This window comes from Amia ocellicauda, chromosome 7, assembly GCF_036373705.1.
Source record: "Amia ocellicauda isolate fAmiCal2 chromosome 7, fAmiCal2.hap1, whole genome shotgun sequence".
Classification (NCBI taxonomy): Eukaryota; Metazoa; Chordata; class Actinopteri; order Amiiformes; family Amiidae; genus Amia; species Amia ocellicauda.
This window is the reverse complement of record NC_089856.1, coordinates 22,610,277-22,631,921: the sequence shown is the minus strand read 5'-3', so window position 1 is coordinate 22,631,921 and position 21,645 is coordinate 22,610,277.

Here is a 21,645-nt window from a genome sequence, read left to right as displayed (position 1 = left end):
GCTGTTTGTAGTCCGGGTCCTTCCTTCCGTCAGCACAGTCACAATCACAGAACACAACGCAGATCACGTAGACGTCAACGGATGTGCATTTAGCCAGATATACGGCAGACCACGCACACCCGTTACATCTGCATTACAAGTTTAACCAGGAAGTGCTAAAGCTAACTTCCAACAGTGACGCCCCATCATCTATCGCGACAAAACTACGGAAACCCCCAAAGTACAGTACATACCTGGCCAGCCCCGATATATAACAGTAATCTTTAGTTTTAGAACTTCGTTGAAATAAATGCCCCTTTAAAAGATCTGTTTCCTTCCTAATAAAGAAAATGCAAGTACTGTTTATAGGTATTTATTGTTTATTTATTGTTTTCAAGGTCATAATATATTTATAAATAGGATTATATATTTTTTTCATAATCTGTACCCTTTCTAATAACATAAGGGAAATATCTTATGTTTTGTATGTAATTATTTTAGATTTACCAAAAGAGGCTGAAGAGTAATACACCTCTATCCAGGAGAAAAAGGCATGGCTGAGGTACAACACGGCTCCACTCCAAACAGTCACACAGTACATCAGGGGTAGATCACAACTTTTTTTCCCACTAGCCAGCAGGACTAGTGGCTCTCAAGTTGCACTAGCCTGCACAAAGTTTCACTAGCCCGCCAATTCGGATCCAATCATTATTTTCAATTATTGTCAGAAAAAGAAAATTGTTGAAAATATTGACAAATTGTGTTATTTAAAACTGTAACAAACTTTGTTCCCCTGAAAGGAATACAAAATGATTGTAAATATGTAGATCATGATTAATCTGCTGCTTCTTTGTGCTCAAATTTTGTATGATTTTCTGTTAGAGGTAAGTGAAATTGACCAGTCCACCCTTGCTGGCCTAAAGTACATTGAGTGACAGTGTGACCTGGCTGTAGTTTAAATACTCCCTGCACAGCAGAAAATATGGTGTCAGTGCATTGCACTGGAACTTTCCTTTTTAAAGGATATAGTTGCATGAAATAACCTGGTGGAAGTATTTCTGTTGGGTGCCTGTGAAAATTCCTGTAATTTTATTTTATACAACTGAGTGCATGATTTTCACCTGCTTACTGCTTTGCAAATGGAATGCTTCAAGATTAAAAAATGTTTGAATTTAACCACCTGATGCATGAGGTTTTCGTATTTAGTTTGCACTCACTGTCACTCAATGTTTTGTCAATTTGCTGCATCATTCAGGCTTCTAAATGTGCTGTATTTGAACAATACCACTTATAAGACATGAAATAAAGAGTATTCAAATTAAAGCTGCCATTTGGGCTGAACTGTAATATTTATTATTACGAAGTCACACACATTGAGTGACATTGACTTCAAGAATCAAAACACCCCCCAATACTAAATGGCTCATCCCTAACTCCACAATATCATTCTCTATATAATATACACTCACCTAAAGGATTATTAGGAACACCATACTAATACTGTGTTTGACCCCCTTTCGCCTTCAGAACTGCCTTAATTCTACGTGGCATAGATTCAACAAGGTGCTGAAAGCATTCTTTAGAAATGTTGGCCCATATTGATAGGATAGCATCTTACAGTGAACTCATTGTCATGTTCAAGAAACCAATTTGAAATGATTCGACCTTTGTGACATGGTGTATTATCCTGCTGGAAGTAGCCATCAGAGGATGGGTACATGGTGGTCATAAAGGGATGGACATGGTCAGAAACAATGCTCAGGTAGGCCGTGGCATTTAAACGATGCCCAATTGGCACTAAGGGGCCTAAAGTGTGCCAAAAAAACATCCCCCACACCATTACACCACCACCACCAGCCTGCACAGTGGTAACAAGGCATGATGGATCCATGTTCTCATTCTGTTTACGCCAAATTCTGACTCTACCATCTGAATGTCTCAACAGAAATCGAGACTCATCAGACCAGGCAAAATTTTTCCAGTCTTCAACTGTCCAATTTTGGTGAGCTTGTGCAAATTGTAGCCTCTTTTTCCTATTTGTAGTGGAGATGAGTGGTACCCGGTGGGGTCTTCTGCTGTTGTAGCCCATCCGCCTCAAGGTTGTACGTGTTGTGGCTTCACAAATGCTTTGCTGCATACCTCGGTTGTAACGAGTGGTTATTTCAGTCAAAGTTGCTCTTCTATCAGCTTGAATCAGTCGGCCCATTCTCCTCTGACCTCTAGCATCAACAAGGCATTTTCGCCCACAGGACTGCCGCATACTGGATGTTTTTCCCTTTTCACACCATTCTTTGTAAACTCTAGAAATGGTTGTGCGTGAAAATCCCAGTAACTGAGCAGATTGTGAAATACTCAGACCGGCCCGTCTGGCACCAACAACCATGCCACGCTCAAAATTGCTTAAATCACCTTTCTTTCCCATTCAGACATTCAGTTTGGAGTTCAGGAGATTGTCTTGACCAGGACCACACCCCTAAATGCATTGAAGCAACTGCCATGTGATTGGTTGGTTACATAATTGCATTAATGAGAAATTGAACAGGTGTTCCTAATAATCCTTTAGGTGAGTGTATATGTTTGATTATATCCAGGGTTCCCACGGGTCCTGAAAATCCTTGAAAGTTCTCATTATAAAAAATGTCAGTGTTGTAACAGTAATTAACCTTGATCCGTGTCTCAAACTATGTTGTGTTGAGTCCTTGAATTTGAGGGAATTGGGCCTGGAAAGTCCTTGAAAAGTCCTTGAATTTGATGTTTAAGAAGGTGTGGGAACCCTGTTATATCTTAACTTACTGCGTAGCTTATTTATGGTCTATGCAACTGTGTTTAAGGATTTATACACAAGTTTTCTTGTTTTTTGGCTTTGTTTTAGGATTATACTCACGTTTAATAATCCTCTGGTCACTCCACAGACTGCCTCTGTTGTCTGCTGCAAGTGGTACATTCGATTACACCCTGACGTGCATGAGTAGTGATCGTTTCCAGTACATTTCTATATAAAATACTACTGGAGTAAGGCTTTAGAACACAAACTGAATGCAACCACTAGCATGTGGTCGGTAGCTTGCATGCGGGGAACTAGCACACTGGAAGTAGCGTACTGAGGATGAAGTCAATTATGTTTTATGGCAAAAAAATCTGTAGATTTCAATCGTAACAGCTCTAAAACATAAGATAATGGCTGTGTTCACGACACTTGCTGACTAGATTGCAGACGGGAGTCTGCACGTGACATCTGCACGGTCTCGAGCAGAACAAACATGGAGTTGGTGTTGAGAGAATTCAGTCCTATTCGCAGAAGTTCATGCAATCGAAGTTTCCTTCATGCTCCACCAGCTTCATACTTTACAATGTAATCAGAAAATAGGCCATTTAAGTAGCTTTACGACCCTTTAATACATTTACATTTGTAGAATGTTTAATTCCTGCTCATTGTTAGGACACTTAAGGGTTAAATACTAACATACGGGTCAAATTAATTACAATTTTTTTTTCATACATGAAATGTTAAGGTCTATTAACGCAAAGCGCAATTGGATATAATTAATAGGGAATAATCGTGTATCAGTTTTGTTACCTTAGGGTCTTAAAGGCACGTAGATTCGGACTGTACTTTTAAACAGGAACGTGCTCACATGTACACTAATAATCGGTACCGTATATACGAATTTAATGTGGTGTTGTTATTATTAGTAACCTAAGTGGAATACGTATTAGTATATAAAGCAGTATTAAACAAAAGTAATTTAGTTTATAAGTAGTAGCAGTGAATAAATATTAGTATATAAAATGGTATTAAAGGACGAATTAGGCGGATCCGCCCAAAAATCGGGCATCAATTAGTATTAATTATCTGAGAAACGATTTCAGATAAAGGCATGCGTTTTGGAGGTAAGTGTGCATTAGGAGTCTCGCTTGGAGCTGGCTTCGGTCCCTCCTCTGAGATCTACTGCAGGATTTTACTTCCTGTACCATGTTTATTATTTTTACAGAGGCGCTCCCTCAGGTGTCCCGTCAGGTGCCCCATGTACAGGATGAGGATAGCCTGTGCATTATTGGCTCGGACCGCTGAAGTTTCTGCAGCATATGTCTTTTTCAGCATGTCCATCGTCCTGCACTGTTTATTAGGGCAGAGTGGCTCCTTGCCCAAAATAGCACCCGCTTGGACCAGCCTGGACATCAAGTCTCCGATTGGTGGGATAAATCTCAGTTCCTTTTGTTCCGCCCCCGCCGTTGCGAGACTCCTAATGCACACTTACCTCCAAAACGCATTAATGCCTAAATGACGGATTTGCTGCAAGAGGGAGCGAGGGCTATGGGGAGTTCTCTCGCAGCTATGGTGGCAGTCAGACGCCATCTGTGGCTGACGCAGGTGAAGCTCCAAGACAAAGAGAAGTCCATCCTCCTTGATGCTCCCTTCACCCCGCGTCAGACATTTGGAGAGTCAGTGGACCCCTCCATTGAGTGGTCAGTGAAGGCCAAGGAGTCAGCATCCAAATATGCTGACCTCCAACAACACCGTTTTTGGGGACATCAGCAACCCAACAGACCGTGGCCAAGGCAGGGGAGACTTCAAGCTACAGCCCAGCCCAGTGGCTCACAGCCTGACCAGCGCCGCAGGGGCCAGCCGCCGGTTAGGGGAAGGAACAGACTCTCCGGCTAGAAGCCTAGGGGCAAAACAGATGCCTAACAACCCCCTGCGAAGCCGCAGGAGCGTCCCTGAAGGGACGCGGCCGCCATTGCCAACCCCACCCCCCCCAACAAACTGACTGGACTCAACCTATGGCAAGCCTGCACCCAGGAGTCCTGGGTATGAACGACGATGACCCAGGGATACGCCATCCAATTCCACTCTGCACCCCCCTTCCTTCAGGGAGGTGCTGACCACTACTGTTGGATGTCACGAAAGGGCTCAAGCTCTCGCTCAAGAGATCGCGGTGATGCGGGAGAAGCGAGAGATACGACTACTGGCCGACGAAGACTCTCAAGCAGGTTTCTACTTGGGGTACTTCCTGGTGCCAAAGAAGGATGGAGGTTTCAGGCCCATTCTCAATCTGAGGGGCCTCAACATGTTTCTGAAGAAAAGACCATTCTGCATGTTGACTGTACAGTGTATCCTCCAGTCTTTCCGGCCGGGCAACTGGTTCATGTCAATAGACCTCAGGAACGCCTACTTCCACGTCCCCATCCTCCCGGCGCACAGGAAATACCTGCGCTTTGCCTTCCAGGGCCAGGTGTACGAGTTCAATGTGCTGCCATTCGGCCTCTCTCTGGCTCCCTGCACCTTTTCAAAGTGCATGGATGCAGCCTTGGCCCCCCTCAGGACAAAGGAGATAAGGATCCTGAATTACCTGGACGACTGGCTGGTGTGAGCAGACTCCAGGCTTCAGGTGGAGGAACATACAGCGGAGGTCATACGTCACGTGACTACACTGGGTCTCACAATTCACACAGAGAAAAGCTCCCTGAAGCCCACATAGAGGGCGATTTTCCTGGGAATAAGACGGGACTCTCAAAATATGTTTGTCTACCTGTCCAGAGACAGACTCGAGTCGTTGGAGAAGTGCCTGGCATCATTCAGAAAGGCATCGACACTCCAGCTGGTGAAATTTCAAAGACTGTTGGGGCTGATGGCGGCCGCCTCAAATATTCTCCCTCTGGGCCTGATGTACATGCGCCCGTTGCAACACTGGGTAAATGCCCACAAGCTACACCCAGCGAGACACAAACACCACCCACTTACAGTGGCCACAGCGTGCTGCAGGGCACTGTCCTGGTGGAAAAACTGCAACAACCTGCATCTCGGCTCCCCCCTCGGATGCCTGCACAGACGGGAAGTCATCGCCACGGACGCCTCCGGAACAGGCTGGGGTGCTGTCTGGAATGGGAGGGGAGTCCAAGGAGTGTGGAGCGGCCTCTGGTCAGCAGCACACATCAATATACAGGAGATGCATGTGGTGCGGCTGGCGCTGCACCACTTTTGCCATGGTCTGACAGACAAACACATCCTGGTCCGGACATCACGTCAGTGGTGGCCTACATCAACCACCAGGGACTACATTGTGTGGCGTGCAGACTTCTCCTGTGGGTGCAAGACAATCTCCGCTCCATACGGGCAATACACCTGCCGGGTGTGTCCAATATAGCAGCGGATGTCCTTTCCAGAGGAGGTCCGGACAGCTCATAGTGGAGACTGAATCCTCAGTAGTAAAACAGATCTGGGAGAGGCTGGGACAAGCTCGGGTCGACCTTTTTGCTACACAGACAACGTCTCACTGTCCTCTGTGGTTCTCCCTGGAGACGGGAGGTGCCCCCCTGGGTGTGGATGCTTTTGCTCACCCATGGCCGCAGAAACTGCTGTATGCCTTCCCCCCCCTGCCACTGACACTGGAGAGGATTCGCCAGGAAGGAGCTAGAGTTCTCCTGATTGCCCCCCAGTGGCCGAGACAATTGTGGTTCGCAACGCTGGCACAGATGATCAGAGCGGACCCATGGCAGCTTCCGCTTCGACGGGACTTCGAGGGACTGTTGTGGCACCCCAACCCAGCACAGCTGCAGTTGTAGGTTTGGCCCCTGAAAGGCACCATCTGATGTCTCTAGGGCTGCCTGTGAATGTCGTGGAAATGCTACAATTGACCAGGGCCCCCTCCACCAGGGCCCAATATACTTACAAGTGGTCAGTTTTTCAGAACTGGTGTATAAAGAGGAATGTGGATCCCGTGTCGTGCCCCATATCGACAATCCTGTGCTTCCTGCAACAGCTGCTTGAAGACGGGAAATCCACATCTACGCTGAAAGTTTATCTGGCTGCCATATCGGCATGTCACGATAAAATTGACAATGTCTCCCCAAGAATGCATGTCCTAGCAATCCAGTTTCTGAAAGGGGCAAAACGCTTGAGACCACCGATAAAGGACACAATTCCAGCCTGGGACTTGGAATTATTGCTGAAAGGCCTGAGTGGTGCTCCCTTTGAGCCCATCTCCACAACGGAGCTCCGCTTCCTCTCACTTAAGGTAGCCTTCCTTGTAACGATAACGTCGGCAAGGAGAATTAGTGAAATTCACGCCTTGTCTGTGGATATAGCCTGTCTGATCTTCTCGGGAAACAACGGCAGAGTCACTCTCAGGAGGAACCCGGCCTTCCTGCCCAAGGTTGTCTCGGCGTTCCATATAAACCAACCTATTGTCCTGGAGTCTTTCCATCCCCCTCCACACGAATCAGATGGGGACCGCAGACTACACACACTCTGCCCTGTCTGGGCTTTGGGGTGCTATATGCGGAGGACTGCGCAGAGCTGCAAATCCGACCAGCTGTTTGTCTGCTACGGTTCCACCACCAGAGGGCGGGGGTGGTTTCAAAACAGCGACTGGCGCATTGGGTGCCGGACACGATCCGGCTCACCTATGAGACTGCTAATGTTCCCATGCCTCAATGACGGGACAAGCCACGTCGTGGGCTCTTTTTCACGGTGCCACACTGCAAGAACTGTGCAATGCTGCGACCTGGTCCGGTCAACAGACCTTCGCAAGGTTCTACTGCCTCAACGTGGCGGACCGGCTGCGCCCAGGCTTGGGCACTCAGGTACTGCAAACTGCTAGCCCTCAGGCACCATGAGGCTCTGCTATCCTTGTCATTATGGGTTTAGGCTTAGTCAGGTGTCAGGACTCACGACAGCTCTGGTATAGACTTCTCATTAGGTAATGGCTGTCTTTCGATTTGAAAGGGAACGATAAGTTATTATCATAACCTCGGTTCCCTGAAAAAGAAAGACAGCCATTACTCTTCAGGGGTCGCTCAGCCAGACGACCTTCCTGATGAAGAAATGGCAGGAAGCTGCGTCAGGAGGAGACTTTTCACCGACGCTGGGGGTGGGTCTCTCCTGACAGCAGGGCCCCTATTGGGCAGCTTTGGTACATGTTTTCAATGATTGGCAGGTCAGAGGGCTCTTCCCATTAGGTAATGGCTGTCTTGCTTTTTCAGGGAACCGGGGTTATGATAATCATTTTCTGACCCAGTGCCCCAGTACAGTAACGTGTGTGTAGTGCCCCTCCCCCACTGTGTTGTGTTGCATTGCCAGTGGAGACGTGCTTACAGCGGCAAGTCCCGCTAGGCGGTCCACTGTCGCGAGAGCACCTCAGCTTCTGGTGTGCCCTCGGTACCCACGCTGACCGGAGCACTCGCTGCACGCTCACGATCACGGCACTGACAAGATGGAGAGACCACGTTCCTCCTCCTCCCGCCCTCCCCGCTGTGCCGTTTGTGGCCACCGCACGTTACCTGCTTGGAGTGGTGATGTGATCTGCCCCCACTTTCTGGGACTGGACCAGGGGGGCGGAGCAACTGTGGGCCCCCCCACGTTTGGGCGCACATTTGCAGTCACGTCCTGGAAGCCAGCGTCACCACCATGTTGTTAGGTTTTCCTCCGCTCCAAGTGAGGGCGGGGCTTCAGTGGACCCGGCTTTCCACCTAGCCCTTAGCCCATCTGTCTCCTCCTGTCAGTCCAGTGACTGCTGAGGCTTCTGTCCCACCGCTGGCCATGACAATTAGGGGACAGAGAGGGAGGCCCGCGGAGAGGCGTCCCCGGGCCCCCTCCCCCTCCTCTTCCTCACCATCAGTCTCATCTCCACCAAGACACCGGCGTAGGGGCCAGAGCTCTGCACCAGGATGGATCAGATCTGCACCCTACTTGCAGTGCAGGTGGCCCAAGTGGCCCCCCCTCCTTCCCTCCCCTCCCCCTTCCAGAATCCTGCACAGTACTATCCATCTCTGCTCACAGACCCTGACTGCATTGTTTATTTATTAAGTAATGCTTACATTCACCATTGCATAGGAGAGGAACTGGTGTGCTAATACAAACAGAACAGTGATGAAGTCATGAACTTCTGTTAAAAATAAGAACTCAAATCTGACCCCCAGAACAGAAATTACAGCCATTCATTTTAGACTACCAACAACCAGAATAACTATATACAAGTAAAAAAGAATAATAATCAGGGAAACAGAATTCCAACCCTCTGGCTCTTGAATATTGTCACTTTAGGCATTACATAGACACATGCTATTCTTTACTGTTGATGCAGTAACTCATCCCAGCCACCACGCTGCCATGGTGTTTTATTCTTGCACAGAGCACACTGTCAGTGGCTTTCATAGTGCTGTAAACACACTCAGCATCTATGATTTGTTTTTGAAGGGTAGGGTGTTTTAATTTTTGTGTCAGATTCCATTTTTCTACTTTGTATTTGGTTTTCTTGCTGTATCGTGTCTTTCTGCTCTGTCTGTGAATCGCGTCTATTCTGCATGTGCCCTGCCCTCCCCATGTGCGGTCTGTGAGCTCTCACACAAACACACAGCTCAGCGCAGCCTAGTGTTACGACCCCAAGTGGCTGATGTAAGGGGATAAGGGGAACATAACATAAAACACACAAATGCAGTAGTGGGAGTGCAAAAACCAACACAATATCAATTAGATATATCTATAAAAAGGGTTTATTTACAATGGGGAGGGGAGTATATACAAGTATGTACAGTATACAATAACACGTGATGATAATAATACAAATGATGAACAAATATACACAGAGGAAAACACCCTGGGCGGTGTCGGCTAACACTGAAACAAAACAAAACAAAATCTAAGCTAGTCTAAAAGAGTAAACCACTACCTGACTTGGATTTGTAGGATGACCCTAACTATCTACACTAACTAAACTATCTAAACCTAACAACTAGTACAGAGGGGTGATCACCGCCCCTACCTAAATACCTAATGTGCTAGACAACATATATCCCTAAGTGTCACCTATCTACCCTTTCTCCCCTGAACAGAAAACAATTAACAGAATACTATGTAAATGGAAACAAAACAGAGAAGAAAACAGTGGGTATTTACACAAGGAAAAACAATCAATCACAAAGGTATTTTACACAAACAGACAGGGTAGCAACACGAAATGGCGTTGCAATCAGTAGTCTTCCGAAATGGAGGAATGATGGGGTATTTAAGCAGTAGTTGGAGACATCTGTTTGGACAGGAACAGCACGGAACAGCGGAGTTGAGTGATGGGGACGAGAACCAATCACAGCGGGACACCTGCGTACAATAGGGATAGGAGGACAACAGAACACAGAGCACCCTGCCAGTGCCCAGTACGTACGCACGCAAGGCACGTAACACCCCCACCCTTAGAGTAAAAGAGTAAACCCCTCAGGGTTTGCGATACCAACAAGCACCCAATACAGAATTTTATATAGAGATAACAAATTCAGAGGGACGTAACACTAGCATGCTCGGATATGCCCGTGTTTGGTATCATTGGAAAGCCCTGCCCTGTAAGAAAATGACAGACCCGTTCGCCAGTGAGGGACAGGATTCGGGTAATAGGGCATGGAATGCACCCCCCTTCTCCCCCCAAAAGACATACGCATTTCTTAAAGGGCCGGTAGCAAAGCTCTACTAAACAGAAATGGCTGTAACTAGGCTCATTCAAAAGCTAAAGACCTGCAGTTTTCGGGAGTGGCAGCCTTAAGCACCTATGGGAGACAGGATTACAGTAATATGATGTAGAACGCTCGTCCTGCCCCCAGGACGATTTGCAAAGGGCAGACCCCAAAGACTGCCATAGGGGACGTGAGTGCAAAAGCAAGTTTGAAGTTGTAACAATCTGACATCACCCCAATGAATTCAGACACACGAAAATGGCAGCCATTACATGTACGAGTAGGTGGGTTGTACATGCCTTTTCAATGCTTGTTTTAGGGAGGAAAAATGTATCAACAAATCTCTCAAGAACATACATTGCAAATGGAGGTGAATCGCTTTTTGCGATGCGAACCCTGACAAAATGTTCACTGGCATATAAGGCTGGATCCCAGGCGGCCCGCCTCCGCAATACGGAGTCCTTGCTGGCCCTTTACATCACCCAGCTGGTGGAGGCCCCAGATACGAGTCCCTCAGGGGCCCCACAGCCTACTGTGGAGTTGGCTGTGGTGGTAGACCTCCTAGTGAAGGTCATGCACCATGGGGCACGTGCGAATGGCCATTCCCTGGCAGCCATTGTGGCAATACTCCGTCAACTCTGCCTGTCCCAGGCGAGGCGAATCCCAGACACAGACAGGACCTGGCTGATGGATGCCCCCATTTTGCACAGGTTCACGTTTGGACTGTCCGTGGAGAACATGCTGGCACGTTCCCTACAGGAGAGAGAGCAGTCGCTACAGTTCGCTTGAGTGTACCCCCAAGCAGCACCTCTGGGCCAGGCCCGCAGACAACCTGCAGGGCCTAGAAGGCCAGCCCTCAGACAGCAACAGCCCCGCCCTCCTGCTGACCTGCGCCAGCGACTCACCGTCAGGCAGGCGCCTACCCAGGCCCACAACGGTAGAGCTAGGCCAAACAGCAGGAGCTGCGGCAAGAGGACAGGCAGTTGACCCCCACCCCCCCCTCCTCCCACGCCATGGCCCTGGAGCATTCCAGCAGCCTCTGGCCCACTCATCTGTTGCCACTAGCTGCTGGTCAGCAGTGTGTAACTTGCTCCTGTGTCCTGCGTGTAGTCCATGAGCTGGATCCTTATTAAGTTGAGCGTGGACAACTGCTCCTGTTGTTAGCGAGGGCACGTGTGCTCACTATGTATATAGTTCCTTTGCCAGCATTGAGGCCCCACCCTAGCTATGCTAGATTGGAGTGGCTTGGAGGCCACTGCTGCTGTGTCCAGCGGAAGGCACTTGAGTTGGTTCTTGTTGTTCCGCTGTGTATATAGTTCCATTATTTATTATTAGTCCTTTCAATCCCCGTTAGATAGCACTTCACAGAGTTTTATTATGCTTCTTGCGTTTTTTATTGTTTTCCTCCTTGCTCCCTTTCCCGTAGCCCTTGACTGTGACCCTACATCTTGACAGCACTTAGCTTTTACTGATGTATGACCTCACTTACTGTACTTGCCTGTGTAAATTGGAAGTTGTAAAATGTATTATATTTTGAATTGCTATGTTTTATGTAAATTGAATTTGTAATGTTTGATGCCTTTACTTAACTGTATTTTTGCACTTTGTTTTGCACTTATGTTGTAAGTCGCCCTGGATAAGGGCGTCTGCCTAGAAATAAAAATAATAATTAGTACTATTATTTAATTGAACTATCCAGCAGTGGCTATCCAGTCTGGTTAGCCCGCTGTATGTTGAGCACAGGGTGCAAGACTGCACCCTGTGCTTATATGGTGTAGTCTTGGTATTGGCCCCACTCCTAGCCCTGCTAGTAGAGCAGGAGGCCGTTATTACTAGGCTTCACGGTAGGCACAAGGTTCTTGTTGCCCGTGGATACACCATTGCGTATTTCTTCTCAGTTCAGAGTGACTGCAGTCTTCACGTCTGGGTAGTCCAGATGTGGCCCCAAGGGGCCCCTGTGGTTCTATCATAGAATTGGTATGGCTCCTAGTAGGTATGCCTCGGGGCAGGCTCGTTTACCAGCTTGCTGCCTCCTCCCTTGTGACGGTTTGGTTATACTGTAACCCCTTCCCCTTGGGCAGTGCTTCTAACTCAAAAGATAACGATAGGTTGTCAATGCAACCGTGGTTATCTGAGAAAAGAAGCACTGCCCAAGGGTTGCAAGGTCACATGGGAGTTCTAACTCTTGGCAAGAAGAGGAAGTTTTTGTTCAGACGTCACCTTTTATACAAACAGGAAGCGGAAGGGTCCTGTTTGAGTGACAGCCACAAGGGCCAATGGCAGCTTTGATAGACAAATGTCGATGCGCGCTGAAAACCCCTCCCCCTTGGGCAGTGCTTCTTTTCTCAGATAACCACAGTTGCGTACGCAATCTATCATTTTAGAAATTCAGTGTGCAAAGCAGTACATGAGGCTGGAATTGCCCGATGGAGAGGATGTTACTGTGTGATGTGCCTTGGAGATCTGCCTTATAGCCAATCAAAAGAACCCTGTCTGCTTTGAAGAGCATGTTCTAAGTGTCAAAACTGTTCAATATTATTGTGTGGGGTGTGAAATCAATAATAATAATTAAAAAATTAATTCTGTTTCTTATTTTCTTACTTTATTGCACATTTTTCACTCAAATACTGTCTTATAGTACATTATACATGAAAAATACATTTAGCAGAGGTTCTTCTGAAAAATATAAAACACTTTGTGGGTTAAACCATTCAAGTCAATGGGAAATGTTTGGTTTTCAATCGATCATATCTCAGTACAAATTGATCCTAGCCATACAAAAAACACAAGCACCGCACACGGTATCATAATGAACACCTGTGTGAAGTTTGGTGTATGTACATTAAGAATTGTAGGAGGAGATAGTGTTTGTCCGAACGGAATAATAATAATAAAAAGAAATATAGCTGGAAGCAGCAATGCAGGGGGCCAAGTACACATGTACACAGTACTAACACAGTCTAACACATTCTAATGTGGTTCAAACCTGCTGTTTATGACACCTTATGCCATTTAACCATTGCTGAAATTTGATTGGCTCATGGCAACCATTTCGTTTCATCAAGCATATTGCATTTGACACATTTGACAGAGGATCTATCCAAGGGCATGTGTACAAAATTCCACATCAATCGTACCTGCGGTTTCAGAGAAGAAGACGTTTGAAAATTGTCCAAAATGTGTCACTTGCCACCAGCCCATGTGACATATGGCTTCCATATTACATATGGCATCGCTCTACACAGCTGTGTATCACTGTATGAAGTGTATTGTTTGTATAAGCTTTTGAAAATAACGGCAGAAAAATTATAATAATAATACTATTGAGTCTTCCAGGTGATTCCAGTCAAGAAATGTATGGTTTCAGACTCCTAATAATATAAATCAGATGAAGGCAAATTTTGACAAAATCGGTTTTCATGGTCAAGTTCCCCATCTTGTGGTCAAATTGTTAACGTACAAGCCAGTATTAATCTAAAAAAATCAACTACCCTGATTTGATTTCAATGTATCATTTTTAATTAAATTAGTAATAATATAAATAGCTCTGGTATCATAATAAATGAGTAAACACTTTATTATACTAGTCTCGTTTGTGTACATCAATCTAAAAACTTGTGTAGCTTAGAACTGCTGCAACTTTTCAATTCGCAGTTACCTTCCAAACCTCATTTAGTTGCTTACTTTGTTTCATTGTATTGTCGCATTGATCACCGACGTGCACGTTATATATAATTACAGCTTGTAAATGCAATGTTTTTCATAAAGGGGCAAATATCTCCAATTATTAATATTAAGCGACTCAATTAGTAGGTCCGTTTTTTCGGGTGTAGATCGCAGAGTAAACGTCTTATGTTCACAATTCTACACTACTCTACTTTATAGAGCCAGAGATTCTGCACAATTGAGTATATAACATGTTACCATAAGTTACTATTTCACTGAGAGAGACGAGGACAAAGTCTTGCCCCCCGTGTTGCATCGTTATCTATTTAAACAGGAACTGATGCAAGGATCCAGCTGATCTCAGTTTGAAATTACTTTCAAATGAAAGCAATAATCCATCACTACAGATTCGGCAAAGTTATTGTTGTTCATTTCCCTGTGTTAATTTTAATAACATGTATTGCAGTGTGTTGTTAATTACATTTAATTATAGTTTTTAGTTACACTTTCGGTTTGTCTCTGGTATTTTTTGACTATTTTCTAGAGCTAAAACAATCCCTGACTCGTTTGTGTACTAGTTTAGAAACAAAGCAAGCAAATAAAAATAAACTGTCAGCAGTTTATAACTGCTGCAGATTATAAATTCGTAGTTAACTTCTAAACCTTATTTAGATGTTTATTTGATGTTTCATTTGGTTGTCACATTGATTAATGATGTGTGCGTTATATATACTTACACCTGGAAAAGCAAAGTATATCACTAAGGGGCAAATAGCAGCAATTCGTTTTTACTATTGCGCCTGACCGAGTATGTCCGTTTGTTCGGCTATAGCTCACACAGGATACATCTTATGTTCACCCTTTTAACTTAACTTTTAACGATTCTGCACAGTTGAGTATATATATTATCAATGCAGTCCTGTAGTTGGTGCACGTACTCCAGTCCCGGTCCTGTAGTGGTGTCCTCATCAGGCGGCCTGCCACGAAGAATTCAGGCTGTTCTGGAGGTTAAAGGGGGTCCTCCCTGGTACTAGATAGGTGTACCTGATAAAGTGACCACTACATTGGTCCTATTGTTGGATGTACCCCATCTGGAATAAGCTGCATTTGTTCACTGGTCAGTGCATTTTCTTGTGTTAAAATTTAATGGAAAACAGCCCACCTTTCCTTTTGTTATGTGTAAAACTTTATAATCTAATGCCAAATGTATTATGCACAGAATCATCCCCCTTATATAGGTTATAGACTGAATATACATAACTTTGTAGTGAGTAGGAGTGAGGTTTAATATTAACTTCATAATAGGCAGCTACTCCCACAAAAGATCTGTTAAGAAGGAAATCATCTGAAAAACATAAGAGTTTTGAGAACAATGAACAAAAGCAAGAGCACAATACATTTGTGAATTAAACAAAAACATGTAATTAACGCATACATAAAAACAGAACCAAAACAAAGACTGACACATTGATGAACAAAAACACAATATAAAATGACATTCAATATCAACATATTTCCTCTCTGTACACAAACACTAGGCAACATTTTACTTTGTTGTGTATTTGTGCACCTTTTTTGCAGTTACAGTAAGCTTTAATTCCACTGTATACAGAGAGCCAATGAGGCATATATTTAAACCTATGCAACACCACCTATGCAAATCTATGCTGAATAGGCTTTCTTTTCTTTTGGCATAACTGTGAGAGGCTTTTAGACAACTTCAAAGTTGAGGAGCTTCAAGATCACTTAAAGGCTATTTTCTCAAAAGTATTTTCTTGATTTAATACAGTGACAATTTGACCACTCCCAATCTATTGTTGGGCAGGATTAAATAAAACTTTACCCACCTGCTAGTAGCTAACTACAAAACTGTACATGGTGGTTCCATTTAAAATTAGAAGACTAAAAATGACACTGCGACTGAGTACAGTTCTGTAGATTTCTATTAGTGGATGGGTAAAAGTTTATTCCCTCGCAAAAAACGATCTGCAGGAAGGTTTTATACCACGAAAGTTTAGCAGTGTGAAATCCACTGGCAGAAATGCCATACATTTTTTATTTAATCAGGCTCTGATTAAGTGTAATCTCAGTTTTCTTCTCTATCCCTAGTGAAAGAAGTTGTGTTTTCATGTTTACCTTTAATTTCTCCAAGAACAAACTAAATTGCATTTTCCACTCACAAAAATACAGCTCACTATTTATGTTCCTTACTACAAACAAATCCAAGGTTGAAGTTCACATAACCTTTCATTCAGTTAATGTGACAGTTTTAAGCTTATTAGTACACATAAATTGCATTTTGCAATGGGGTAGAACCAAAAAAACTGACATTTTACATTCATCTTAAAACAACAGAAGTCAGATTTCCATAAGTTTATTTAACATTCAGCACCATTCTGACTTCCGTCACCCAACCTTCCTCACATCAGAGCCTGGGCATCCTGGATTCATCTCAGGTTGACGGTGTCCTGACCTCAGGAGGAAGTGGTTTAAAGAGATCATGACAGGAAGACAGCAGCCAAAGCAAATTAAAAAAATATGATAATATTTATTAATGATATTAAAAACTCTCATGAAAGCCATCGATGTCCAAACACATACTGAGTCACTGAAGGCAAACAAGCTTTACTTACAAATAAAACAATTGTCATTCTGTCTTCCATCTTTTTAAATGATAAAGAAAAATAAAGTAATGTCTAAAAATAATCTGACAACTTCATTGAAAATCTATGAATACTTACTTATGGAACGATATTCAAGTTCTGACTTTGAAACACCCTCAAAAAGGGTAGGGGAAAAAAGATAATAAGAATCTGTTGTATTTAAGATGAATTTGTCTGCTGAGCTTTTATTAGTAATCGACTGTTCAAACCCAAACATGTACAAATTCTTTACTGTTTACTTAAATAATATTTCACATTCATGCCAGGAACATGCTAAGACTTGAGCCTGGCTTATGTATGTTTGTTATGTATGTGTTTTTGAGAAGAAAAAAATTGCATTGCTTATGAACAGGACTTTCTATTAGTTTCACAAAATATGAAGCTGCACTATATAAAACAATTTAATTCACCCATTTTTATTTATAAAACATAGCTTAAATACACAGCAATTATTTAAGGCTAGAAAATGCTTGCAAAAATATCCTGGGGAAAAGAAAGCACATACATCAAACAATGTTTTGTAAATGACAACCAGTTTAAAGAAAGAATGTTTGATGTTTCAATAATAATGGAATATGGCAAACCATTATCAAGCATGATTTCAACAGCATTTTGACAGTACCTGCTGCTGTGCCCTCAAATATAAACTCGCAACATTAACAGTTTTGTATTTTTTGCTTCCATAACCTCAACACTGAAACGACAGCCGGTTTGTAAATTTGAAAGTCATCTGTCTTTGGAGCGACATAAAACCGCTGCCAGCTGGTGGAAAAATTTACAGTATTTGAAACATACCACTATTGAAGTTGGTTTCAAAGGCAGGGAAGGGATGAGGCTCAATTCAAGACTTATGTTTAATATTATACACACACACAACCCAGCTGTAACTCTGGGACCTGAAACAAGCAATGTGACTGGTTGAGCAACATTCCAGCTGTGTGTCTCTGGACAGCAGGGACCTCTACACATTGGGAATCACTGCACTGCCTCACTGACCTTCTTAGATTTATCAGTAGCAAATCATATTTACAGTTACAGTCCAATGTTCTCAGAGTTTCAAACAGGACTACTATCTTTTATGAGTTTTACATGTTTAAATTATAAAAAAATAGCATATTAATTGAATCAGGCAGTTCAGGGAATCCCCATACACCCAACATACATCTGGTGATACAACACCCATCTGTGTCTATGCCTTCAGTGTATATAGAAACATGGTCTGGCCTTGGAACCTACTGTATATATAAACATACAGCCATATGCAAAAATATTTCCCACCTGAAATTCTGTGTGCCTGGTAATAACTTCAGTTTAAATCAACAGATATATTATTGCAAACTATTTTATACCATGTATGACTTCCACATGCAGCAATTACAGAAAATATTTTTTTGGGGATAATTTCAGTTAGTTATGCTTTTTATTATTATTATTATTATTATTATTATTATTATTATTATTATTATTATTATTATTATTTTATCATAAGGAAAAATAAAACATTTTTGAAAGCTACATCTTCTCTCCTCTCAGGGAGCCAATATAAGGTGATCAATATAAGACATATGAAATACTAAATGCCAGTTCACCCTCCTGCTCTGGCCTGCCGAGTCTTCTGCCTTCAGCCCACTTTAATGCCTGTGACAGTAAAACATACAGTAGACGGAAATGTTTTTCAAAGACAAGAATCACGAGGACTACTGAGGAATAGGATGAGACTGGCAAAGCCACCAGCATAACTGGGGACGGTTCACCCTGAAGGGTCTTAGCAATAATTCAGTATAAATAGCACCCCTGCAATATATTGTTATAACCTTCAATGAAACTCAGAAAATACTTCTATACATTTCTATCTGAATTATTACTCAGCAAACAGTATTCCAGGAGATCCGATATACAGTATAATATATAAATAGAAAAACATATGGAAATACTGATTTACAGATTGTTGCTTATTACAAACCCTGAAGACTAACAAAAGCACATCAGTGAAGTGCCAATTAATCTAATAATTTTAGAGCACATTTTCCACAAGAATAATGAAATAATCATTATATATATATATGTCGCTTACAGTAAAAATAAAAACAAAAATAAAAACAACTTGAACAGAACATCTGGAAAATACAACATTATTGTAAAATTAAGTCTAATAACTTTAAATGAACAGCACAGAAGGGTGACATTTTACGAACATCAGATCACATGACTGTGTCATGTCCAGTTCATGGTTGAAGCTTAAAAAAAAAAACAAAAAAAAACACAAACAATCAAAAAGCAACTAATGAAATCTGTAGGATTAATTTCATGCTCTCATGTATTCAGTCTTCAAAGCTGTATTAAAATGCATGTGTCTGAATTATCATTAAAGCTGAAAGAAAGCATATAGCGAGTATGGCCAATGAGCTTGAATCTGAAAAATATTTTGAAGAAATAGTTTATTTATTTAATAATGTATGTTGGGGTAACAAAAGGCATTTATTACAGTTTTGAAGACCAAAGCTGTCTACTGAGTTTTATGCTGTTGACATTAATATTCTGTTTAAATTTGGCACGTTGTATGATACCCTATTAAATACAGCTGCAAAAATTATGGGATGCAATTAATACTATATTAGTAGCCTGTAAAACATTATTCACAGAAATTGCACCAACTAGCATTTAGATAAATGCAAAGACTGACAGAGACTGTTTTGTTATACCCTTCATCCAGCTTGTGAGAAAGAAAATTACAGATTTACTTGGCATTCATTTGTACTTTTTTTCCACGTTTTTAAAATATTCGACAGTTAACATATTTATTTTCTGCAACCTTTGTAACAATAGCTTTCTGCTCCACAAAAGAAGTGGTGCAAAGTAAACTGAAACATACATGCAGTATTGTAGAGCAAAGGGTCACCAGTGCAGGTTCTGTGAGAGTCCCAGAGACCTCTGGCATTTCTATTATCCAAGCCTCAATCATTGGGCTTAAGTGGTCTGTTTCAGGTATTTAGTGATTGACAGGTTTTGAGATATATATAAAACCTGCAGGACTATGGCTCTTCAGGAGCAGTGCTAGGCAGTACTGATAAATACAATTGTGAGATGAGAAGGAACACAAATAATACTGTAAGAGAGACAGCTTGGTGTCTACTGTTTATATCGGTGCCTTTGTCAATTCTGATTTACAAATACATAGAAGCACCCAAGCTTAAGTCTCAGTTTGTATCCTACAGTCATTACGAGATAGATGGTATGGAGTTATACGAACACAGAAACAAAAAGTTCTAGTTCACTAATGTCTTCTCTCACCTTTGCTATGTTCAGTAATCTTTATTTAATTATTATTTTGTACATCCAATATTACAGTAAGCCAACTGAATCACATGCACTGCATCACATCAGAGGATCAATATATTTTTATATTATCCAGCACAGAGTTTCTAGGTTTCACTGTTACATTTTGTACTGGTTAGTCTTGACTGGACACTGAGCAAAACAAATACATGAATATATACGTGTGTGTGTGTATACTTGGACTTTTGTTTGGGACTGGAATTGTTCACAGTCATTACTGCTGAATGTATTAACAAATATATTGTATTCATCTAAGAATTATTTTCAGTGATTTTAGCTCCACAATGTCCTTACATGTCCTTTATCTAAGTATAAAAGCAAGCCAACTGTAATCTCTGATACTACAGATGTTCTTGATCATTACCATGTAACATATATATATATATATACACTCACCTAAAGGATTATTAGGAACACCATACTAATACTGTGTTTGACCCCCTTTCGCCTTCAGAACTGCCTTAATTCTACGTGGCATTGATTCAACAAGGTGCTGAAAGCATTCTTTAGAAATGTTGGCCCATATTGGTAGGATAGCATCTTGCAGTTGATGGAGATTTGTGGGATGCACATCCAGGGCACGAAGCTCCCGTTCCACCACATCCCAAAGATGCTCTATTGGGTTGAGATCTGGTGACTGTGGGGGCCAGTTTAGTACAGTGAACTCATTGTCATGTTCAAGAAACCAATTTGAAATGATTCGACCTTTGTGACATGGTGCATTATCCTGCTGGAAGTAGCCATCAGAGGATGGGTACATGTTGGTCATAAAGGGATGGACATGGTCAGAAACAATGCTCAGGTAGGCCGTGGCATTTAAACGATGCCCAATTGGCACTAAGGGGCCTAAAGTGTGCCAAGAAAACATCCCCCAAACCATTACACCACCACCACCAGCCTGCACAGTGGTAACAAGGCATGATGGATCCATGTTCTCATTCTGTTTACGCCAAATTCTGACTCAACAGAAATCGAGACTCATCAGACCAGGCAACATTTTTCCAGTCTTCAACTGTCCAATTTTGGTGAGCTTGTGCAAATTGTAGCCTCTTTTTCCTATTTGTAGTGGAGATGAGTGGTACCCGGTGGGGTCTTCTGCTGTTGTAGCCCATCCGCCTCAAGGTTGTACGTGTTGTGGCTTCACAAATGCTTTGCTGCATACCTCGGTTGTAACGAGTGCTTATTTCAGTTAAAGTTGCTCTTCTATCAGCTTGAATCAGTCGGCCCATTCTCCTCTGACCTCTAGCATCAACAAGGCATTTTTGCCCACAGGACTGCCGCATACTGGATGTTTTTCCCTTTTCACACCATTCTTTGTAAACCCTAGAAATGGTTGTGCGTGAAAATCCCAGTAACTGAGCAGATTGTGAAATACTCAGACCGGCCCGTCTGGCACCAACAACCATGCCACGCTCAAAATTGCTTAAATCACCTTTCTTTCCCATTCAGACATTCAGTTTGGAGTTCAGGAGATTGTCTTGACCAGGACCACACCCCTAAATGCATTGAAGCAACTGCCATGTGATTGGTTGGTTAGATAATTGCATTAATGAGAAAT